Source organism: Stegostoma tigrinum, chromosome 20 (assembly GCF_030684315.1).
Source record: "Stegostoma tigrinum isolate sSteTig4 chromosome 20, sSteTig4.hap1, whole genome shotgun sequence".
NCBI classification, from domain to species: domain Eukaryota; kingdom Metazoa; phylum Chordata; class Chondrichthyes; order Orectolobiformes; family Stegostomatidae; genus Stegostoma; species Stegostoma tigrinum.
The window spans coordinates 9,831,157-9,857,596 of NC_081373.1; the positions used below are offsets into that span (position 1 = coordinate 9,831,157).

Consider the following 26,440-nt stretch of genomic DNA (forward strand, 5'->3'; position numbering starts at 1 on the left):
GTCATCATTACTGAGGCTCACTTTATAGTCCATAGTTCAGAATGGAATTTAATTTCCAGTACAGTCGAAAATCCTCAGAGCATTTGAATACACCTCTCTATGACAAGTCTATTGCCACTACACCACTACCCTCCCTTTGCAGAAGAACCAGAGCAGGAGGTTGTCTGGGATTTGGAATGTACTGACGGAAAAGCTACTGGAAGCAGATGAGGTAACAACTTTCAAGAGTAAGTTAGATAGCTATTAGTAAGGCAAACATTTTCCAGAGCTATAGAGAAAGAGCAAAGGATGTACAACAAAACAAAGAAGGAGGGCATTGTTAAATAACATAAGTTTCATCCATACTCAAGTCAGTAGAGGGGTACACGGATAGCAACAAGAAGATGCATTCCATCAGTAGGGCCATGGTGTACTCATGCAATAACTCTATGACAAACATGACCACATCAAGTTTGTCTAAAACACTGGTCCAGCATCAACTGGAGTATTGCATTCAGTTCATGGGCAACATGCCACAAGCACAAAATGAAGGCATCAGAGGCAGTGCAGAAAGGATTCAGGAGAATGATGCCAGAAATGTGGGACTTCAATTTAAAAAGAGAGATCTAGTGGTTTTCTTTTGGAGCAAAGAAGACTGAAGTAGATTTGATAAAGAGGTTTCAAAACTGCAGTGGATCCAAACAGTTTTAGGAAGAGAGAAGTTGCTCTCGTTGGTGGAAAGGTAGAGAATGAGAAGACACAGCTTGAAGATGATTGGTAAAAGTAGCAAGGGAGATAGGAGGCAAAAGCATTTTCATGCAGCGAATAGTTGAGAGCTGAAAGTGTGTGGTGGCATGTTCTATAGGAGGTATTCAAGAAGGAACTGGATTATTATCTGAAAAGGAAGACTGCCGTGGATTACAGGGAGAAGGTGGAAGAACACTCAAATCAGACAGCCAACAGAGACGTGGTGGGTGAATGGTCTCCATCTGTGTTTTAACAATTCAAAACTTTGTAGCAATACAAAAGGAACTGGCAACCAGAGTGGCCAAAGAGAAATATTAATGGTGAAATTGAGGCATCGTGAAACAGTCCAAGATCTGAGGATGGAAAGGATTGATGAGTTAAGACTGTTGCGAGACCACGAGGAAATTTGTATTGGCGGTGTTGGGATATAAACGTAGCATTAATCAGCAACATCTGGTATTTATACAACAGCTTGACTACAGCAGCGCACACATAGTACAGGTGATCGAGAACTCACCTAATAGTCCAAGCTGCTGGAGGGTCTTATACAGAGGAAAGTGAGCAGAAGCACTACAGAGACAAGGAGCTAGGCAACTGTCAGCAAGGCCACCAACTGGTGGACATGGGAGCTCAGTGGTTAGCATTGCTGCCTCACAGCACTGGGAACCTGGGTTCGATTCCACCCTTGAATGACATTCTCCCCAAGTCTGCATGGGTTTCGTCCAGGTGCTCCGAATTCTTCCCATAGTCCAAAGATATGCAGGTTAGTTGGACTGGGCATGCTAAATTATCCCCTGTGTCCAGGCATGTGCAGGCTAAGTGGATTAACAATGGGAAACGCAGAGTTAAAGGCCTGTTCTGCACTGTATGGGTCTATAAGAAAGAATGGGACATAGTGTGAGTAAAGGACTGATTGAAATGATGGTGGATGCCAAGTTACAGGCACAGTGCATTTACACAAATGCACGAGTCCCTTTAATGCAGATCTCATCTTAACTGCAGCATGTCATGTGCTGAGCTTGGTGGCACAACCAGCACCACAGGGCAGGCAAGACTGACCCTTTCATAGAATCACAGTGAACGACAGGATCCCTACTGTGTGGAAACAGGCCATTCGGCCCATCGAGTCCACACCGACCCACACCCCTACCCTATCCCTGTAATCCTGCATTTCCCAAGGCTAACCCAATGCCTGCACATCCCTAGACATTATCAGGCAATTTAGCATCGCCAATCAATACCCAACCTGTACATCTTTGGACTGGGGGAAGTCTACTATCCTGATCCAGTCAGGCCATAAGTAGTAGACGATTCAGCACATCAGTGTGCTCTGTCATTCAATTAGATCACAGCTGATATGATAATCCTCACTAACGAGGTGTAGAGTTGGATGAACACAACAGGCCAAGCAGCATCAGAGGAGCAGGAAGACTGACATTTTGGGCCTAAACCCTTCTTCTGGGTCCGAAACAGCAGTTTTCCTGCTCCTCTGATGCTGCTTGGCCTGCTGTGTTCATCCAGCTCCACACCTTTTTAATTGCAGATTGTCCAGCATCTGAAGTTCCCACTATCTCTGATAATCCTCAACTCCACTTTACCGCCTTTTCCTCTTGGTTTGCTTACCGATTAAAAATGTGTCTAGCTCAGCCTTGATTATACTCAACCGATCCAGTCTCAACAGCTTTTTGTGACGAAGAATTCTACACATTCACTACCCTCAGAAGAAATTCCTTCTCATCTCTGTCTTAAATGTGCAACCCCATAAATTGAGATATTCCCTCTGGTCCTAGATTCTCTCACAAGCAGAATCAACCTGCCCGCACCTCCCACATGTGACAGAGCCACATCAATGCAGTTGACTCTTAAAAGCACTCTGGGCAATTAGAGGTGGGTACATACATCACACAAACAAATGACAAAAAAAAACTGGGTAAAAGTTCCAAATCACTTTTGTGAACCAAGAACCCAGAACTGTTAAAAATCTGTTTAAAAACCTTCAACTGGATTCAATTTACTGAAAACTGCAGCCAAATTCCTGAAAGAAATTCCATTGGCTTAACAAGAACAGTGATTGCCATTCAAATCCCGAAACTTCTTCAGCATTCACTTTGATCATGCTCAGGTCAACTCAACTCCATTTTCTTCCCCCACATACCAGGCCTTGTTGTCACATGTCTGCTATTACACATTACCCACTGTAACCACTATTCGTTCCCATTAGCAGATATTCATTGTCCCAGCCAGGTTGTTATCCATGCCTTTGTCTGTTCAACTGCTCTTCTCTCTCTTTGGGCTCTATCTCCAGCTATCATTCACTCCTTACTCCTTTCAACCACCCTATCTTCTGCATATTACTTACAGAATACTGAATGGCCTGGACAGAGTGGATGTTGGGAAGATGTTTCCATTGGTAGGAGAGACTAGGACCCGACTAGGATGAGATTAGGACTAGCACAGCCTTAGAGTAAAGGGAAGACCTTTTAGAACAGAGATAAGGCGAAACTTCTTCAGCCAGAGGAGTGGTGAATCTATGGAATTCACTGCCACTGAAAGCTGTGGAGGCCAAATCATTGAGTACATTTAAGACTAAGATAGATAGGTTCTTGATCATCAAGGGGACCAAGAGTTATGGGGAGAAAGCAGGAGAATGGGGTTGAGGAACTTATCAGCCACGACTGAATGGCTGAGCAGACTTGGTGGGCCGAATGGCCTAATTTCTGCTCCTATGTCTTATGGCCTTATAAACGCCAACACTTCCCTAGTTACCAGTTCTGAAAGGAGGGTCACTGGACCAGAAACATTAACTCTGATTTCTCTCCACAGATGCTCCCAGATCTGTTGAGATTTTCCAGCAATTTTCTTGTCCTGGGTCCATATCCCTCCTTAGCCTTGCCCAAGAAAATTCTTTCAACATAAGGTGCCGCAGCCTGGTTATCCTGGCACTCTGTTTGAGTAGGAAGTGTGCGTATGCAGCAGAGAAGTTGCAATTTCTACGAGGGAAAGTCCTTCCTGAAGGACCTTGTTTAAATTCTAAAATTCCCTAACCCTCATCTCTTCCACACATCCACCCTGTTCAATCTATTTAAACATCCTCAAACTTCCAAGCAGAGGTGCCAATACAAAAAAAACAAGATAACCCTCCATGTCTAGCCTCCACTGTTAAACTCTCCCCTCATTGGCGAGCCAGCTCGCCTTATTGATGATTTACATCGATTCTCCTGGTGTGGTACTTAGAGGAATGGAATCATTTGTGGCACAGCTGGAACTCTAGCTGGATGCAACACTTCCACACTGAGATTTGTCCAATTTTCTTCCTTGTTAATTTAAGTTAATATGAATTTGTTTTAAAAAGAAATATATGGGTGCTTCACTGCCATCTGTCACCAATTCTCTATGCAATGCAGCCAGACACAAAAGGCCTGTGTCCTATAGTCCTAACACTGAGCAGGGAATGGGGATGTATGTGTCACAACCCCCCACTTAGATGCTGATAAACATTCACTGAAAATCTTTAAATCTTCACTAACAATAAGCGTTACCCATTTCAAAAGAGAGATAGAGGGCTTGGTGATGTGGTGCAATGAGAACAACCTCTCTCTCAACGTCAGCAAAATTAAAGAACTGATCATTGACTTCAGAAAGAAAGGAGGAGAACACTACATCAATGAAGTTGAGAGAGTGAAGAACACCAGTTCCTCGGAGTAATGATAACTGACAACCTGCCCTTGACTTCCCATTTAAATGCAACAGTCCAGAAGGCATAATAATGCCTCATCTTCCTCAGGTGAGTCAGGAAATTTGGCATGTCCATAAGGTGCCTCACCAACTTCTACAGATACACCACTGAAAGCGTACTTCCTGGGTGCGTAATAGGCTGGTATGGCAACTGCCCTGCCCAGGATGAGAAGAAACTACAGAAGGTGATGTGCACAGCCCAGACCATCATGGAAGCAAACCTTTCATCGCGGACTGCATTTACACAGCTCAATGCTGCAGAAAGGCTGCCAACATCAAAGGCCTATCACATCCATCTCATACAATCTCTCCCATTCGGCAGAAGATACTGAACACACGCACCAGCAGGTTCAGGAACAGTTTGTTCCTGACTGCTATCAGACTGATGAATGGACACTCTAGCCTCAAATAATGCTGATCTTGCAAACACTGATCTCACCTAGTGCACGCCCTGTGCAGTGTAACATGTATACCTCTTTCTAAGTCTTTTTGATTTGTACATCCTTGCTCACTATGATCTGCCTGTACTGCGTATACACAAAGCTTTTCACTGTACTTTGTTACATGTGACAACAAATCAAACAATCGCACTGAACCTCATGTACCTATCACTTCTGTGAAATATACAAGGTGCTTGTCGGCAATGCATCAATTTTAAAATTCTCACCGTTAAGACTGCTCAAATTGTCGTGGCCTCACATCTCCCTGTCTCAGTCAGAGTTAGGAACAGAATGTTCTATTTAAGGGTTAATCAGATCAGCATAGAGGTGGTTGAGTATGAGCGCGATGGGCTTTGGTGCTTAAGAGCCGGATTCTTACCAGGAGGGAGAGGTGAAAACCAATGCCTGCGCTAAACTACAGATTTATAATAAAATCTTTGTAAGTCTCTGAAAGCCTTCTGCTGTCTAATTTTAAGCATCGATATCAGTCTGTTAGATATCTCTAATTTCCTCCAGCCCTACAATCCTCCAAGATCTCTGCACTGTTCTTATTCTGGCCTTTTGTGCATTCCCAATGTTAAGTTTCCACAACTGATAGCTATCTCTTCAGTTGCCTAGGCCCTGGGTTTTCAAAAGCTCCTCTCTGCCTCACATCCCTCTCACCCTTTTAGGCATTCCTTTGAAATGGCCACTTTGACCTAACACCTTACACGGCTCAATGTCAAAATGGTCTCTGCCTACAAAGTGCCTCGGAATATTTCCTTTTTTTTAAGTTAATGGAAGCTATTGTGAAATTGCATAAGGCAGACATCCAAGTGGGAAATAACAGTTTTAAACTGAAAGCTGTACCTCTCTAGTTCACAGAACCGAGTCAGAGAATCATAGTTTCTGTAACACTAAGGGAGGCCATTTGGCCCATCACATCTGTGTCGATCATCAAGCATCTATCTATTCTAATCCAATTTTCCTGCACTTGGCCTGTAGCCATGTACACTGGGGCATTTTGAGCACTCGTCTAACTACTTCTGTAATGTCTCAAGGGTCCATGTCCTTATCACCCTTTTAGGCAGTGTGCTCCACAGATCCACCACCTTTTGGGTGAAAATATACTTCCTCAAATCCCCTTGAAATGCCTTGATCCATACCGTAAAACTGTACGCCCAGTTATTGACCTCTCTGCTATGGGAAACATTTCTCATAATCTACTCTATCTGGACCCCTCATGCTCCCATTAGAATTTAACCATTAATTTGAGAGTAACCAGTCAAAATTATAACCCTGGTACAGCCGTGGCTGGGGTATCTCCTCTGCAGTACATTTCCAGCTCGGCACCATACATTACATAAATTATAGACACGCACATTATCCGACAGCACGCATCTGGTTTAATTTGGCTTATGCCTTTTCATATCAGGAATACTTCTCCGTTCTATGTAGATACAAGGGTTAAGGCTCTTCTCGGCAAAGTAGGATAGTAAAATATGTAATGGGCAGCATTAAACGATCGTTTTCATGTGTGACATACTTGGGCTTGTGGTTGGGGGTAGAGGGGGTGTAGGATTTGAACCCACACCTTCTGGCCCAGGGGTAGGGCCATTACTACTCTGCCACAAGACTTTTGCAATCTGATAGCTATTCAGCCTTGCTGGTTAATGGCAGCTCCACGCTCCTGCCCACTTTAGCCTGTTAAGTGATCACTGGATGACTGTGGAACTAGTGAATTGCAGGAAAACACCCATCCAATCCACTTTAGGGGAGGAAATCTGCCAGCCTTATCCAGTTTAGTATACTTGTGACTTCAGCCTCTTGACTATGTGGCCAACATTCAACTGCCCTCTGTAATGGCTGAGCAAGCCTCTCAGTTTGATTCAAGGGGGACCTTGCTGATTGAGCAATTTTGAAATCTCTTGCTTGTTTTACTTGATTAGACACACCTACAACCCCAAGCCGTTTATTGAAAAATCACCATGGTGGCAGCAGCAGATACCAAATTGTCATGACAATACAAATAAAACAAAGAACCACTTTTTAATTACAAACAATTAATGGAAGGATTGCACTACATGTGAAGGATTGCACTATTGTCTATTAACATTATGGGTCAAGTCAAGAGGGACTTCTTAGTTTTCTTCCCTTTATTTTATTTTTTGAATAAATGCATGTCTCATTCACTTACAGAATAAAAAAGGTCATCTGTAATCTGTGCTCTATTAAAGCCCATGTGTTGTCAGTGTGAATTATTAAATACTCAATCATTTACATCCTACTCACCAATCCTTCTGTCATTTTATAATTTATTTAAATAATTGTCTAACTATTTACCAAGGTTACAAAAGAAGGGGACTGGGCAGTTTCACAGCCTATTCATTTTGCATCTTATTTACAAATGATATCCTTTTTCCTCAGTTCTATCAGACTTTTACTTTTGTGTGATTATGTCCAGAGGTATCAACTGACCATGGGGAGGTGGGATTAAGGGGTTTTCTAGTGAAATCCAGAGAGAGCAATTTATTCGGCAAACAAACACCTCTTTAGTTAAGCACAAAAGTCCTGGAGACGCTGGAGATCTGAAACAAACACAGAATGCTGGAGAAACTCAGCAGGTCTAGCAGCATCTGTGCAGAGAGAAACTCAGTTAATAGTTAGAGATAAAAAGGTGTAGAGCTGGATGAACACGGCAAGCCAAGCAGCATCAGAGGAGCAGGAAGGCTGACGTTTCAGGCCAAGACCCTTCAGAAATGTGGGCGGGGGAACAGGGTTCTGAAACAAATAGGGAAAGAGGGGGAGGCAGATCGAAGGTGGATAGAGGAGAAGATAGGTGGAGAGGAGACAGATAAGTTAAAGCATGGTTGAACAGTTTCAAGGCCGAAGAGATTACAAGAGAGTTGAGGTGGGAGAGAGATCCCCTGAGGTTTATCTGGAGGGAGGAGGGTAACTTCTTCCTTAGAAGAGACTTCGCAGTGAGGTTAAAATTGTATCAGAGATAATAGGAACTGCAGATGCTGGAGAATCCGCGATAACAAGGTGTCGAGCTGGAAGAACACAGCAGGCCAAGCAGCGTCAGAGGAGCAGGAAAGCTGATATTTTGGGCCTAGACAAGTCTGGTCTTTTCCAGAGCTCAGGAAGAGGAGTAAAACCAGACTCTAAGCATTAACTGTTCCTACACCTGCTGCTATTTTTGATATTTCCAAAATAAAGAGATAAAGCCACCCAACTATTGTTACTTCAAGAACAAAAACAAAGTTGCTGGAAAAGCTCAGCAGGCCTGGCTGCATCTGTGAAGGAGAGAGCAGAATTAACGTTTCAGGTCCGGCGACCCTTCCTCAGAATTGGGGAAGTTCTGAGGAGCAGTCAGGAACAGTTCTGAGGAAGGGTCGCCAGACCTGAAACGTTAATTCTGCTCTCTCCTTCACAGATACAGCCAGGCCTGCTGAGCAACTTTGTTTTTGTTCTTGATTTACAGCATCTGCAGTTCTTTTGGTTTTTAATTGTTACTTCTAGGAACTGGCCACTTTAACCTCATATCACCTAACTGCAATTTTTTAAAAAATTCATTCACAGGATGAGGGTGTCGCTGACCAGGCAGCATTTATTGCCCATCCCTAATTGCCCAGAGGGCAGTTAAGAGTCACCCACATTGCTGTGGGTCTAGATTCACATGTAGGCCACACCAGGTGAGGATAGCAGTTTCCTTTCCGAAGGGTATTCATGGACCATGTGTGTTTTTTCCCCAAAAATCGACAATGGATTCACAGTCATCATTAGACTCCTAATTCCAGATATTTATCGACTCCTAATTCCAGATATTTATCGAATTCAAATTCCATCATCTGCCTTGGCAGGATTTGAACCTGGCTCCCCAGAACAATATCTGGGTCTCTGGATTAACAGTGCAGTGATAATACCACTGAGCCATCGCCAATTCTTGGTGTCCAATGTGGTGCCCTCATAACCCAAGGAAATTGTAAACAAACACAGAAATTTCTGGAGAAACTCAGCAGATCTGGCACCAACTGCGGAGAGAAAACAGAGTTAACGTTTCGGGTCCAGTGATCCTTCTTCAGAACTCACTGAAATCATATCTGGAACATGCAGAGATGAGCAAGAGAAACTTGCAGGGCCACCAAAACCTGACAGCAGATTTTGACAATTTATTTAAGAACTGTTGAGAGTGAGAATGACGATCAAGACGAGAGATGGCTCGCAAACTAATTTAAGCAGAAACTAAGCTCAACAAGACGCATTAACTGTTTCCATTTTCACGGATGCTGCCAAACCTGTTGAGTTTCTCCTGCACTTCCTGTAACACCTCTTCAATTGGTTGATTGTACGTTGGGAGTGAATCCAGCTGCTATCATAAGAATGGCCTATTTCTGAGCTGTGCATTCAATCTGTTTGGTCCACACCCATGGCTTTTGCTCCACACATGTTTCCTCCAACCTAACATCGTTGGAACTCATCAGCACAAGCTGTAGTTGCTTTCTCCCTCGCGTGCTTATCTGGCTTCACCTTCCTATTCAGCTCAAATCACTTCTTCTGGCTGCATGTCCTGCACTCTGCGTTTGACCTTCTGAATTCCTCACCGGATTTATCCGAGGAACAACGTGCCTTACCATCATCATGATTTTCAGGAACTCACTTTGTGTTGCACACCACACCCCCCCCCCCCCCAACCCCCGAGATGAAAAACCTTCAGCTTTGAATCAGCCCCAGGGAATTTCCAAAGAAATTTCCTTGCTCCTCTTGGAATTTACAGGGCTGCCAGTGGGTGGGGGAACATTGCAGGCTCATGACACTCAGTTGTGTCATGATTGTACTCTGCAGGGGCTTAAGGAACAATAAGCCTTATCCAATTTCTCCTCAAACGTTCCAGATGGTATACACAGGTCCATTACTCAGCTCACTCAATATTCCACAAAAATAAGGCAACACATTATCAGTGAACTGACAGAAGAGGAACAGAAAATTAAAGCCACTCAGTAACTTATCAGAGGTCTTTAAAATTATGACGGGGTGAATGAGTGACCAAAATTAGAAGTCATAAATGCAAAGGAATTGCCAATAAATCCAGCGAGAAATTCAGGAGAAACTAGTATGGTGAAAACGTACAATGTTCTCACCAAGGGAGTAGTCAAGGTGAACAGCATTGAAGCATTTAAGGGCAGGCTAGACAAATATGTCAGGGAGAAAGGTACGCTGATACAGTGAGAAGATCTAAAGTAGGAGGTTGTGTGTACAGAGGAGATTAAACACCACCGTAGACCAGTCAGACCAACTGACGCCATTTCTGCACCGTTAAGATTGATGTTGTTTTGAAATACAACAACCCTGACCTTAATTTTCTGTTCCTTCTCCTGTTGCTGGTTTCTGTTCCACAAGCTCGTCTAGCACTGAAATGAAAATTCTCTTAACTTCCAAGCAGGTCATTCTTAACTTGAAACGAACGTACCCCTTATCTGGATTTCATGCACAAAGCAACAAAAATAAAACTACAAAAAACCCTCAGTTGGATCGTATAGAAAACAGGAGCAGGAGTAGGCCATTCAGCCCCTCAAGCCTGCACCACCATTCAATATGATCACAGCTCACCGTTCCACCCAGTCCCCTGTTCCACCTTTCTCCCCGTAACCTTTTATCCCTTTAACCGTAAGAAGATAGTGAAAAAAGCGTTTGGAAAGTTTTCTTTTATTGGTGTGCACATTGAGTATAGACGTTGAGGTCATGTTGCAGCTATATGGGACATCAGTTAGGCCACAGTCAGAATACTGCTTGCAATTCTGATCTTCCTGTTAAAGGAAGGATGTTGTGAAACTTGAAAGGGCTCAGAAAAGATTTGCAAGGGTGTTGTCAGGGTTGGGGGGTTTGAACCACACAGAGAGGTAGAATAGGCTGGGGCTACTTTCCCTGGAGCATTGAAGGCGATGGATGACCTTTTAGAGGTCTATAAAACTACGATGGACATGGATAGGGGAAAATAGGCAAAGTTTTCCCCTGCGGTGGGAAGAGTCAAAAAAATTGAGGGCATAGATTTAAGGTGGGAGGGGAAAGATGTAAAAGGGACCTAAGGGGCAACTTTTCCATGCAGAGGGTGGTGCGTGTATGGAATGAGCTGCCAGAGAAAGTGGTGGGAGGCGAGTACAATTACAACATTTAAAAGGCATCCAGATAGGTATATGAATAGGAAAAGTTTAAGAGGTATAGGGGCCAAATGCTGGCAAATGGGACTAAGTTAATTTAGGATATCTGTTCAGGAGTTGGACTGAAGGGTCCGTTTCCATGCTGTGCAGTTCAGTGACTCTATAACTAACATCCGACTCCTTCTTAAAAGCATTCCGCATTCCATGTTTTGACTGCAACTGCTTTCTGCGGTAGAAAATTGTACATTCCTCCTGCTTCTCTGAAACCAAAAATATTCCTTTCAGATTATCCCTCAGGTTTCCCCTTCGCGTGGATGGAGCAGTTCAATGCTTCAAATTTCTCTCACTGATGAGCTTGTGGACAGCCTGGAAATTCCCATCTGTCCCCTTTACAAACAGTACTTCACAGGAGGTCAGTTCTCTCACACATCTTGGATTCCTAAGTCACGAAAAATCAGTAAGATGTTCGAAGCAATGCATCCGACTCTGGGCCTGAAGGTTTACCACTGGAACAAAGAGGGTCACTTAGACAAGGGGATGCCCAGGGGATCATGAAATATTTGGTGCCCATGTAAAGGATACAAGAATGCTGAATTCTACCTCTCCCTCTCTTACTGATGCATACTTGTGTGAGTGAGAGAAAATGTTTAAAGTAAATTTTGAATGAAAACCCAAAAGGCTTCACATGGAAATACTCCCTGCAGTGGCTTAAACATGGACTGAGATTCAATGGCACTTGGATTGGATTTCTCTTCACTGCAATTGACGCACTTCTGACATTATGGTGACTGGCAGTCATGTTCAGAGTTACAATGGGTTCACTAATCTGGGAGTTACAATACAGGCCCAGCATCCCAGGTCACGAGCTCAAGTTCCAACAGAAAAATTTACGGGTTTGATTTCAACAAAACAGCAAAATCAGTTGACTGGCGATACAGAAAATCCGAGATGAGTTTCTATATCGACAGAGTGGTGAGCCTATGGGAGTCTTTGCAAATAAAGCATTTGCAGGCCAAAACATTGGAGATTTTCAAGAAGGAGTCAGATATAATTGTTACGGCGAAAGAGATTAAAGGGTAGGGGGCAAAGCTGGAACAAGGGACTGAGTTGGATGATCAGTCAGTACTCAAATGGATTCCTACTTTCAATATTTCTAACATTAACAGGTAAAGCCACCCAACTATTGTTACTTCATGGAACTGGCCATTCTACACGAGGATCACCTCCCTGCAACTGGGCCAATTTGGGTTAGCTCCAAGGAAGGGTCACTGGGCCTGAAGTGTAAACCGATTTCTCTCCACAGATGCTACCAGACCTGCTGAGCTTTTCCGGCAACTTCAGTTTTTGTTCCCGATTTATAGCATCCGCAGTTCTTTCAGTTTTTGTTCGGTTAGCTCTTAGTGTTCTCTGTAGTGATGTCACACCCTGCTGAAATTGTAAACAAAAACAGAAGTTGCTGGAGAGACTCAGTTGGTCTGGCAGCACCTGTGGAGAGAAAGCAGAGTTAACGTTTCGGGTGGAGAGACCCTTCTTCAGAGTTCATTATTTGTGTTTGGAGCATCTAGAGATGAGTGATAAAAACATCCTAGTTTACATGGACACCAAAACCCGAGAGCAGATTTTGACATTTTGTTTAAAAAAGTTAGTGTAAGAATGACAATCAAGATTAAGAGATGGGTCACAGATTAATTTAATTGAGCTCATCAACAAGATGCATTAAAAAGCCAACTTCTGAAACCAGGCAAGCATGGTGCACTGGACAGGCTTTTCATCTCAAACAGAAGACAGGGTCATTCATAAAATAAGTGAAGAGCTCGAGGAACACAGCAGGCCAGGCAGCATCAGAGCAGCAGGAAAGCTGAAGAAGGGTCCTGACCCGAAACATTAACTTTCCTGCTGCTCTGATATCTCCTGGCCTGCCATATTCCTCCAGCTCCACACTGTTATCTCTTGATTCCAAGATCTGCAGTTCTTGCTATCACAGGGTCATTCATGTTGCATTTGGACTCAGGAGCTGGTCACAACTGAAGTATAACCAAACATGCACATTGCACAGCAGTTTAAGTCAGGCATGTGATGGATGGGCGCAGCTCCAAAAACATACTAGAAGCTTGACACCATCCAGGACAAAGCAGTACACACGACTGGTATTAGATCCATGTACACCCACGGCCGACAACCAGTAGCAGCTATAAGATGCACTACAAAAGTAGACCAAAGATCCTTAGACAGCATCTTCCAAACCCAGGGCCACTTCTATCTCGAAGGACAAGGGCAGCAGATACATGGGAATACCACCCCCTGCAAGTTCGCCTCCAAGTCATTCACCATCCTGACTTGGAACTATATCGCCATTTCTTCACCGTCGCTGGGGGAATATCCTGAAATTCTCTTCCAAAGGTCAACCTACAACAAGGGAACAGCAGCACTTCCACTGCCTTCTAAAGGGCTATGAATGGCATATCGGTCCAGCCAATGACACCCACATCCAATAAGTGAATGAATCAAAAAAGTTCAAAGCTCCTGAACTTTGTACTCTTACAGAGCCTTCAATAGATAATATGTGCGAATGTTCAAGACAGCTGAGGGATACTCTCTAAAGATCCATAGTTTAAATAATACCCATTGGTGGCTGACATGGAGCAGACCGCCTTAGAGCATAATATGCCAGGCTGTCAACATGTCGGTTAACAGCACCTTCTAGCACCTCGTATTATTTACCTGACAGGTGTCACTTAGTTACCACCATAGGTACATGGGAGAATCATGGTTGTGCTTCAATTGTGTCAGTGTTATCACTGATATCATGAACATCAGCTGCCAGAGTGGCAGTCCCAGTGCACTTCTAATTATTGCATCTCCCATGCAAAGTGCAGTCCAGCAAGGAATATCACCCAGATTAAACCCAAGGTCACACTCCCAATGACTGATTCGTGCATATCATTCTGACTCACCCATCCCCCTCTCCACAGGACGTGACTAACAGCCAGCAATTAGCATAAATCCTGTGGGATCCTGTTCAGCTTTGGGTCATACTGACCTGAATGAAATGCGATCGCTCAGGGCTGAGAGCACGAACTAGTTACATGGGCCTGAGCGATATTCCAGCTAATCTATCGTAATGTGGTGGCAGCTTCATTTTCCAGAGAGCCCACTGAGACACGGCTCTGCGGGCCCAGATATTTATTTTCCTCAAATCAGATCCATTTGGTCCAGTGAAAAGCCGTGACCACTGCACTAAATTGAAAGGCTTTCCATCAAATGATGTGTTTGGATAGAGGAAAATCCACCAGCGGCTGATACTGAGTCACCTATACCCATTCATTTCCAGATAAGAGCTTCATTTAAATTTGCTTTAGTAGGCTTGGCTAATACAAAAACTTGAGAGGGAAACTAAAACAAAATGACTTGCATTTTTAGACTAAGATTTGCCCCAAGTACTCATGAAGGAACAGACAGTAAGCCTTTGCAAGTGTCACGATTGACTCAAATTACACCAACTCTCCGGCACTACATCCTCCTCGAGTAGTTGCACTAAGTGGCACACCATATTTATTGGGTGGATCAAGTCCCTTCACAGCATCAGCCATGATGGCCTTTGGAAGACAATGGAGACGATAATCTCAATGTGTTCCAAGAAGATATCCCATGCATGTTCTGGATGAAGGAGAGTCTTCTGACCCATCCTTAGTTATTCATGGAGTTACACAGGGGTGTGTTGAAGCACCAACCCTCTTCAGCACATTTCTCACCATCATGTTTGCAAATGCCCTCCATAATGGCAATGCTGTATTGAGTTTTGCACGGAAGGGGAGCTGCTCAATGAGAGATGACTTCAGGCAACAGCTACGTTTTCGAAGAAGATAGTTTATAATTTCTGGCTGCTGACAACTGTGCATCAGCCACCAGTTCAGGGTCACACTGCTTCTACTGTAAAACAATCCATCCCATATTGCAGTGTCATCACCCTTATAACCAGCATGAAACAAGCAGCAGCACTGTACCAGACTGCGTCCAGGCAAGTCTAATCTCGGGCTCAAGGTTATCGTCCATGACCAGCAACAGATTAATTCACATATCTCAGTAGAACATCTCTCCAGCTGTCTTTCCTGATGGTGGGCAAGAGTTTCTGAAACCTTTGGACATCAGCCTGGGATTGAAGAGAAAATATGTTTGTCTCGCAATTGAAATTCTCCAGAGGAACAGCCGTACCCACTTTGCTTTATACACGGGGGAAGCGTGTGCCAGCAACATGACAAGATGCTCACCCACTTTCAGCTGAACTGCTTTCAGAAGCTTTTGAAGATGGCAGAACAAAACCGCAGAAGGGGAGCTGCTCACCCATGCCAAGCCTCCATACCACACTGATTACAAGCGAAATCAACAGTGCTTTCACCAGAATGCCTGACACTCACTGACTAATCTCCATCTTCTCTTGGTGAACCTGGGCTAGGCTCCATGAGAGTCAATTCAAGCAGTGAAAGGACACTCAAGTGAAATCTCACTGAGAAGTTTTGATAACGACTTCAAGAACTACAAGAAGCACCCCCTTGGATCACCTGGTACAACCAAATAAGAAGTGTGACTTCCTTTAAAACCATATCAGATGCCAAGAGATAATGCAAGCAGCAAAGTCCAAAGCAAACAATTAGTCCAAAACTCAATCGTCTCTGGTATCTTGTCTTATTTGTAGCAGAACCTTCAGGACACAGATTGACCTTAGCAGGCATTCTACATACCCAGTGGACCCCTACCAAAGCCTCCAACTCCAGGTGATGAACATAGGCATAATCGTCTCAAAAGAAAAACATGGTGACCCAGTCGCCTTGACTTTTGGTTAAAAGATTGTGGGTTCAAACCCAACTCAGTCTAACATGCAAACATCACCTAGATTATGGACAGTATCTCTGGCAGTGCACTCTGTCTGTACTGAAGGGGTATTGTATTTCTGGTGGTGCTGCGCTTCAAAGATGCTGAAACTAAGCTCCACTCAAGTGGGCAAGAGAGATGAATGGCCCTGACATATGGAGAGCAGTTCTCCCAGTTTACTGCACAATATTTATCGCGCAACTAGCACCATGACTGAAAATATTATCTCATTAGTTGGGGATAATGCTTGGGGTGGGCTGGTTGGGCTGAAAGGTCTGTTTCCATGCTGTACGACTCTACGTTATTTAGGAGCAAAAAAACAAGGTGTGCAAATGGTTGCTGCATTTCCACACAAGACTGACCATCTTTCAAACATACTTAATTGATCATAAAGCGCTTTGGAACATCCCGAGGTGATAAACAGTCTGTAGGAGTACACCTGGTCCTTCCTCCCTGTTGGCCAATTATGGCAAGCGTCAGAAAAGAATTGAGTTTTCAAAACACACAGTTAAATAGAATCTGCTCCAAAGCGGTAGTTGGGTCCATGCTTACCAACACAAAAAGGGTGTTTAAAAAGAGACGTTGACAAGGTAGGAGGTGTAAGCAGTTGCATCTGATTAGACCAGGTGACGCATGCAGAGATTAACCTGGTACAAGCTCAGTAGGGATCAATGTTTATTTTGGTGCTGTAACATATAAACAGCAGGCATACTATGACCCTATTACACAGAATACATTGGAAAGTGATGAGAAAAAAATGCCAGCGGGGCATCAGGACATTAAACAATTAATCAGCAGCAAGACAGGAGATCTAAACAGCTCTTTCCAATGGTGTAGGGCTCCAGGTCATTGACAATGATGTAGTTTAGAGTTGGTCAGAAATAAAGAATATGTGAAAATCCACAAGTGTTGGAGTAACAGTATCTGGAGCTTTCTCTAACCCAACAATACTCCCCTACAGCATCAATTCAGATGTTTGATCAACTTTCACTCTGGTTGGTTTAGCTGCCTCTTTGCCCTGACCGACCTCTCTCGACTTCACCACTCCCTGTGCAAAGCAGTCACGGCATCACCTGAGATAACAAGGTGTAGAGCCGGATGAACACAGCAGGCCAAGCAGCATCAGAGGAGCAGGAAGGCTGACCTTTCAGGCCTAGACCATTTTTCAGAAATGTTTTCTGAAGAAGGGTCTAGGCCCAAAACGTCAGCTTTCCTGCTCCTCTGATGCTGCTTGGCCTGCTGTGTTCATCCGGCTCTACACCTTGTTATCTCAGATTCTCCAGCATCGGCAGTTCCTACTGTCTCAGAAACTGCTTCACCTGAAATGTGCTTCCCCTTGTGGGGTTGATGGTCGTCTCTGTTGTGACCCAGGTCTCCATCCTGAACACGTGCTTCACCGTCAACTGTGTATTATTCCTCACCAAACCTGTAGTGAACACTGTGAATATGCAACAACCACTGGGGTATCCAACCACTAGCGACTTCGAGACGGTTACTACATGCCACCAAATAGCAGACAAAGACAAAACAAGTCAAAATTACTTGCAGCTTGGCATCGGTGGGATGATAACTTTGTTTCTTTATTGTTACCAGCCACTGCATACCCCTTTACCCACTCCAACACTTCAGATCAAACCCAGTAAAACAAAAGAAAAGATTCTGTTCAACTTTGTAGTAAGAGTGTGTCCATTGCCCACTCAAACTTCTATCTCTAGCTTGATTCTGGGCTGTTGAAACTATGACGGTTAAATAAATAGATTGCTACTTCACTTCAAAAAACCCATTTCTCCAGACCCCAGTTTCTCTTTCATATGCTGTAGCTAATGCCGTATTGTCTCAAGCATAAGGACTGTCTGGGATTAGCACCACTCGCTCAACGTATCAAAGAAAGAATCTTAATTTAATGAGTTACATCTTCAAATCCCTCTGAATCTGTACCTAAAGAACGTGAAAAGGATTGTTGCCAATCACACACCCCAGGGCTAAGCTCTCCCTCCTCTCACTGCACAGGGTACTCTTTCAGCCTTACAATTCCATTGATTCTTTTTAAACTTCTACTGTCCCACGAGCTTTTTTAAAAATGATCAGAAAGCCCTCCACCTTGAAACATATTATCAATCCTGCACATCCCTCTTTCCAGATTCTTACATTTGCGGCTGAAAATCCAGCTACTACTGCCCCCACCTTCACTTCTACACTAAATAAGCTTAAACACAAGTAGCTCTACATTATTATTTAAAACACTTAACCTGTTGGATACACCCCAGAATCCCAAAAGGAGATGTTCAAGAATGTGCCTGCCCCACCCTAATATTTGCTGGACTGCGGTCAGTATATGGGTGCTCCCCAATACCCTGCTGGTGCAACACAATTGGCAAATCCAACACAAACAAACACAAATCAGCTGATACAACATTGTATTTGGAAACAGAAAGTGCTTCTCAGAGGTTGTCTCAACATGGATTCAGACAGAATTCTGATCACCTCAACCTTCAATAAGAATCTGGAATAAAAAAAAAGCAAGCTTAATGGCAAAGTAACTGATGTCTATTCGTGATAGCAACCCCTGTAATGCCCTTTAGAGAAGGAAATTTGGTCTGGTCTATGTGCAACTCCAAACCCACAGAAAGCTGGTTAGCTCTTAACTGACCTGGTCAATAAATGCTGACCTAGCCAGCAATGCCCATATATCATGGACAAATTTTAAAGTTTTGACAAGCTAGGAAGTATCAGAAAAGTTGGAAGACTTGCTTGTTTGTTTGTTCATAAGGAAAATTCCGGCACTTAAAATGACAGGTGACACGTTTCCACTAAAAGGATTCTGGCCTTGGCAAGGGGTTAAGGTTCAAAGCCCAGCTCAAGGAAGTACTGAAAAACCAATGACATTGAGAACATGAGGAGTCAACTTCTTGGTTTGAACCCTCCTCAGAACTGGAGCAGAACTTAAAGTAGCATGCGCTACCCACTGAGCCACTCTGACACAATGTAGAGACTCATGATAGGGAGATGATAATACTGGAGAGGTTGGAGAGGAAATTTACCAGGATGTTGTCTTGGCTGGAGAATTTCAATGCTGAAGAGAGATTGGACAGATTCAAGTTTTAGAGCAGAGAAGATTGAGATGTGTAAAATTACCAGGAAGATTGATAAGGTTGACAGGCAGAAACATTTTCCCCTGGCAGTCACAGTGTCAGAAACGTACAGCAGGAAACAACTCATCCATGCCCACCAGATTTTACAAATTAATCTAGTCCCAATTTCCAGCATTTGGCCCATGTCTCTCCAAACTCTTTTCATTTATGTGCCCATCCAGATGCCTTTTAAATATGTCCCTGACCAGGCCAGCGTGGGGTGTAGGTACCAGGTGGAAGGTTGGCACAGAAGGTTAGTCATACACCAGGACAGCCCGGGAGAAGAGTGCTGGAGACACGTCACACACCAGAGGTTGGTGCAGTAGGCAAGGCCCATACCAGGATAAACATGGGAGGCAAGACCCAGAGGCGGGTCCCAGACCAGAGGGCATCATGGGATGCAAGTCTGGGAATGGAAGATGCCGTGGAGAGATGTGGCCCTTGCAAACAGGAGACTAAGTGTTAACATGGACTTGGGTGGAAAGGACACTAAAGTCATGTACTTCTTTTTCCCCTTTTTATTCTAATGCTGGACTTTTATTTATTATTCTTTCAATTTTGCACCAAATACTTAAGTGTCTGCACTGCGATATCCTGTAACTGAGATGGCACCATTGCACACTTTTCAACTGGACTCATCTGACAGCACGGGATGATAAATGCTAATCAAATTCAAATCAAATGTTGTAATTGTACCAACCTCCACCACTTCTTCTGGCAGCTCATTCCACATATGCACTTCCTGCAGTGTGAGAAAATTGCCTTTCAGGTCCCTTTTAAATCTTTCCCCTCTCACCTTTAATCTACGGCCTCTAGCTTTGGACTCCCCTTCCAAGGGAAAAACACCTTGGCTGGATCAATGACCAAGGGACATACATTTAACAGAACAGCAGGAGGTAAACTTGTTTTCACCTAGAGGATTGGCAGGAATCTAGAACTTACTGCTTGCAAGGACAGTAGAGACAAAAACCATCATCATATCTAAGAAGTATTTAGATGTGCACTTTGATACCAAGGCATTCATGGCTATGGGCCAAGTGCTGGGAAGTGGGATTTGAACAGTTAGGTGGTTATTTTTGACCAGCATGAGCCCTGGTGGGCTGAAAGGCCTTTTTTCCCCGTGCTATATATCTTGATGAAGTGACCCAAGGTTCCCTTAGGTTCTAAGGTGACTCCTCCGTTCAGGCCAGAGGGATGACTGAAACATAAGAGTGATTGCCTTCAGATGAGATGTTAAACCAAGAGTATTCTTGTGATTTAAGCAGGCATTAAAACATCCCTTGGTGCTAATCAGATAAAAGAAGCATTTTTTCCAATGCCCTGCATGATAATCCTCCCACAATGTAATAGCACCTTGATATTGTATCAGTATATAACAGTAACAATTCTTCAAGTAATTCATTGCACCTGAACAAACCCTGACTAGCTGCTTCACTGGTTACTTGTTATTTTGTTCCTACAGTAGAGGCAGGAATGGTGGCCAAAATGCTAAGAGACATAAACACATTATTGAACTGAGTTATGAAACTGGCAAGCCTCGAGCAAGCTGAAGATATTTTCTCTGCCGCAGTGTAGTCGGTGTGTGGAACAGACTTTGAACAAAGGCCGGCTTAATGGTTTCTAAAAGAATACGAATCTCAGATTTCAGATTTAAGATCCAGCAGCAAGCACAAGTCCAAGCGATTAAAATGCCCCCAATGGGTTTAACAGCTGGAAATATAAACAGAGAAAACAGGAGCCTGGGTAGGCCATTTGGCCCATCAAGTCCACATCACCCTTCTACATGATCATACTTGATCCTCTAACTCAACACCATACTGCCCCCCTCTCCTTGTGTTTCTTCACAGTTTCAGAAACTTCTAGAAACCTATTTAATTCTTAAGTATACTGAGTGACCTGGCCTCCACAGGCTTTTGTGTTTTGTGTTCAAGTGGTTCAAAAGGTGAAGTCACATGGTATCAGGGTGTGCTGGCAAGATGGATACAGAACTGGTTTGGTCATAGGAGACAGAGAGTAGAAGTGGAAGGGCGTTTTTCAGAATGGAGGGTTGTGACTAGTGGTGCTCTACAGGAATCAGTGCTGGGACCTCTGCTGTTTGTGATCAAAATAACTGGTTTGGAGGAAAATGTAGCTGGTCAAATCACAAGTCTTTAGATGATACAGAGATTGGTGGAGTTGCAGATAGTGCAGAGGATTGTCAGAAGAAACAGCAGGATATTCCAGGGCAGAAATGGCTAGCACGAGGGGTCATAGTTTTAAGCTGGTTGGAGGAAAGTATAGAGGGGATGTCAGAGGCAGGTTCTTTACACAGAGAGTTGTGAGAGCATGGAATGCGTTGGCAGCAGCAGTTGTAGAAGCAAGGTCATTGGGGTCATTTAAGAGACTGCTGGACATGCATATGGTCACAGAAATTTGAGGGTGCATACATGAGGATCAATGGTCGGCACAACATTGTGGGCTGAAGGGCCCGTTCTGTGCTGTACTGTTCTATGTTCTATGTTCTATGTAAAACAATGATTGCAAGTTCACATCTCTACCCATAGCATATCCCAATTCAGAAATTTAACCGGCTATTTCTCATCCTCAAGCATTAACTATAATAGAGCAGAGCCCAAAATAATCGTACTTGCATGCTAAGCATTTCCAGGGCCTCAGTTGGCAAACGATCTCTGAGATGATCAAGGCTTGTGTCCTATTTATAGGACAACCAATCATCCCTTCTCATTCTACACAATAGAAGGGGAATCATCAATAGTGCACCAGATTGATTACCATCACTATTTGAGCCTATTTGCCCTATCAGTACAATGTAACATAAGGGTACGCAACATCAGAGCGGAAGGAGGCCATTCAGCCCAGTGAGTCTGCTCCACCATTTGCTGAGATCATAGCTGATGTGATACTGCTCAACTCCGACTTCCTGCTGTTGCCCCATTACATCGAACAACCAATGCATTCTGATGCTGTGCCAATTGATGCATGTGAAATTCTTAACTCATTTCACTTCATTATAAACACCATGGGCACTACAGAGTTTAAAGAAATCCCTCCATACACAACACACAGTTGGAGAGACAAAAATCTGTACGTGTCCTCCTGAATGCTTTGTCTGCTAACCTAGAAGATAAGTGCAAAGATTGTAAGTGTTCATGGCTAAGCAGTTTCACATCCCAAGTGGCAAACTGCTGCGAGCATTTTCTCAATGACTGGCAGCTCACCACTCCTCCCAATGTCTGGCAAGCTGGCTGGGCCAGTAGAAAGAGGTCTACGAATAGGGTAAAGTGCAGGCTACAGTTCATTCACAAATGGTGCTCATGCAGTGACATAATCCACCGCCTTCAATACTACCTGCCAATTAGTTCCTTAACGACACGTTTAACTGTCGAAGTCTGGTCACATCCTTACTTTTGCACATGGACACACGCTCACACACACTCACACACACAGTGAGGTTTGATGATACTTAGTTACGGATTGCCTACGCATCAAAATTAAAAAACGTTGGGAATGTTAGAAGAGTAATTAGTTGACGAAGACCCTCTTCCAAAGCCTCTATGTCCAAAACATTAACCTATCTTTTAGTCTTTCAGATGGCAGTGGAGCTGCTGTGCACTTCCAGCATTTTTCTGTCTCTCCCCCAGATCTCCGAGCCTTGTAAAAGCAGCACTGACACGCGAATGTACTCCTTGCTTGAATATTTTATCATTCATCAGAAAATGTGGATGAACTGCAAGATGAAGAGACCTAGCAGTTCAAACATAGCAAGGCCAGCCAAATCTGCACAGAAATGGAAATCGACTTACATACAAATTGGAGGAGGCCAATCAGCCTCTCATGGGGCATTAAAAAGAGTTAAGCACAGCAACAGGCCCTTCAGCCCACAATGTTGTGCCGAACAGGATGCCAAGTTAAACTAATGTTATCTGCCTGCCCATTGTCCATAATCCCTCCATTTTTTTGCTTATTCATGTGCCTGTCAAAAAGCCCCTTAAATACCCCTAACTTATCTGCCTCCACCACTACCCTGCCAGCACGTTCCAGACTCCTGCTACTCTCTGTGCAAAATAAAAACTAGACCCTCAAATCTCGTTTGAGCCCTCCCCTTCTCCCCTTAAATGCAAGGCCTGTGGTATTAGACATTTCAACTCTGGGAAGAAGATTCTGTCTATCAATGCCGTCTGCATACTTGCCCTTAACATGGACTGCCCAACTCCAAATGCCTTACTGCCTTTGATGAGCAGAAGTAAACCTCTCAATCTCAAATTCAAAATCACCAAATTTATCTACCATTTATTATTGCTTGCAGCCCTTCCTTGAATTAACTTGCAAGAGTTTTAACACTAAACGGATTTATGGAAAACAACAATCTTAATGATTTCATTAGAAACCTGTGCAATAACATGCATTTATATAATATATTTAATGTAGTATAAAAATCCCAAAGCACTTCACAGGAACACTAACAAACAAAATCTGACCTTATTAAAATAACGTCAAGATTTCAAAATGTATTCAGGACCTGGTTTGTGTCATGGAGTGAATGCATTACATGCAGCTCAGTAAAGAAAAAGTCAAGCCATAATGCCCACTAGCTGCCGAGCTTCACTGCAACATACACCATAATGGTTACAATGTTGGCTACAAGACCTTCAAAGAGTAGGGGGCAGAATGAATGGCAAGAGGGAACAACCAGGCTACCAGTGAGACCAGCCAATATGTGCACGTTTGCAGGTGGTTGGCCTGAGCAGGCCCAGACTTGGACATCACGCCTCATAAGATGGTCAAAGAGCCCATAGACATTCACCCCCCTTGGTAAGCAAAAGCTGTAACCGTGATTCAATGTAGATTCAACACCTTCAGAATAGCTGCAGAGGGTGTGGAAATGACAAACATCGCCCCAAAAAGGAGAGCAAAAAATGCAGAGGCTGAGTAAGCATAGGTCATGATTTACAAGCACAATTTATATCCTGTTCGCAGATCAAAACAAACCCTACATCTTGATAAAACCATGTGACAGAAACCAGTCATAAACAAGTAGTGAGCATCAGCTTCCTCCAAAACAAAACCAACTTATGCAGTCACACAAGCCTATGCATAGCATACAGCTTCCCCTTCCTCACCTTATAATCACTATGCAACATGGCAACAGAGAAAGCGAGCGAGGCAGAGTGAGATTAGAGCAGAATACAAATGAATTCCCGTTGCTACTCTTGCCTGCAAGAGCTTAAACACCAAATGGATCAAATGGTCCAGTTTTGAACTATCTGGGTTTGTCTTTAAAAAAAAATAGCCAGTTCAGAGTCAGAGTCAATGAGTCCCTTCTGTACAGGATTGTTAATAATTATGATACTATGCTATAACTTGCATGTAAAATCTAAATTACATAACACCTGGCCACTTGCACGAACAAAGAAATCAGCAAGAAGCTGAAATGCAGCAACTGCCCACACAGAAGGCCACCATATTAATGCAATGCTTTGAGTGATGGGATTGAAACACATTTTTGCTGTTTTTCCTCGCACCAACATGCTTGCCTGGTGCCCAGGTGCAGAGCTCAATATGTGAGGACTTCCATGCAACCACAGCCACGTTCTTCAGGTTCAGTAACCTTTTGCCCTTAGCTCCCACTTTTTTTCTGTCCATTTCCACAGTCTCGCCTACTCTCTCCAGGCTAACTCAGTGACCAACCACAGGGAGTCCAGGCAAGTGGCCTCGCCTGAACCTGTAATGGGGCTGGAAACTAACTTTCCCAAATCCACTACCATCATCAACCCATTCTTGCACCAAACCAAGAAGGGTGTGAAATCCCTGTTGGCGCAATTGACAATTTGTTGTTTCAGATTTTCAGTGAGTCAGTAACTAAAAAGCATCAATGACCAAAAGGGTTCACTGGTGACGTTACAGACCTAAAGTATTTACACGAAGTTACCTCCTATCCAAGTGTTATGTATTTCTGTTACTATTAAATGTAGGAAAATATCTAATGGTATCAGCCACTCTTTTAAGTGTTTTAGGCATCTGCTTTGATCTGGTCTTTAGCCATTTCTTTGTGCTCTGGGTTCATCTGGATGGGTTCTCTGTTAACATGTACCCTTTCCAACTCTCTGTAGGCAGACAGAATCAATACTAGACAAGGCTGCGAGTGGTTTGACACAATCTGTTCACTAACAAAAATATATACCAAGCCACATCATCCTAGGGCACTTATAGAAGAGGAAGCCATATCAATGCCAATTCTTTGCAGGCATAATCCGAAATTATTCCTCCTGTCTACTACATTTCCTCATAAAATCAGCTTCCTGCTAAGTCCAGGTGAAGAAATCACATGTATACATAAGTCAAATCCTTTTGTTGGCACAATTTTTGACCGTGCAACTGTTTAGCATTAGGAGTTGTGTGCCAGATATTGCTGGCATTGTTAAAATGTCTGGCATTTTTAAATGAAAAGCATTAGAAAAGATGATGAACTTTTAGATAAAAGAAACATCAACGTCCATCTAGTTCACCTGCTACCAGGCAACTAATAGGTAAATAATGGCAATGCTTGTAACTTCTATCAGTCAACAACAGACTTAGACAATGAGGTGAGGTCAATCTCCAACAGTCGACAGTTTTGCAACTATTGGACCCCAGTCACCCATTCGCCTGAATCATTGTTGCACTCACTATGCATCACATCCGCAAGTTCCTGTCCTAGTGTGTCCCAAAATATTACTTTGAATGAAAATCTAATTTGCTACTAAATGAATCAATAATTTCTACTTCCTCTGCCTCCTCAGGGAATCTGTTCTATAGACTGACCACTGAAATGCTATTTCTATAAATTCATTCTGAATTCATAAACTCTCCAAATGTTGATGACCTCTCCTACTGCTGCTCCATTTAAAATAGCTTTGAATCCTAGAATCCCTTGGCATGTGGCCATTTGTCGAATCCTGTTCATGCCAGCTCTTTGAAAATGCTGTGCAACTTATTCACACTTCAGTCTCCAGCTTCACCCCCACCACAAAATCTCCAAAAGTATATACCCAATGACCATTTGGAAGCTCTGATCCCATCATTTTTGCATGTAGAGAATTCCTGATCCTGAACAGATATACCTTCTCATTTTCCCTCTCAATCTCTGACCAGCTGTGTTAAGACATGCTCACCATTGTCTTGCCATTACGGAATCTCCAAAACATCAAATGGTTCAGCTCACAACCTTCTCTTTTCTAAATAAAAACAAGCCCAATTTCTATAATCACTGTTTGTATTCCAACCCTTACCACCCCTTCAAATCATGTTGGGTGCTTACTTCTGAATCATTTCAATACCTGCAATATCTTTCTTTTACCATGGCAGCCAGGACTGCACATAGCACTCCAAGTGCCATTGTAATAATGGCTTATGAAGTGGCACA

At 43.4% G+C, this 26,440-nt stretch overlaps 1 protein-coding gene across 16 annotated transcripts in view; it reads right to left on the reverse strand.

The window, feature by feature from the left end:
• LOC125461688 (CREB3 regulatory factor-like) overlaps positions 1-26,440 on the reverse strand; it is a 169,935-nt gene that overhangs the window by 101,592 nt on the left and 41,903 nt on the right. The window lies entirely within an intron of this gene.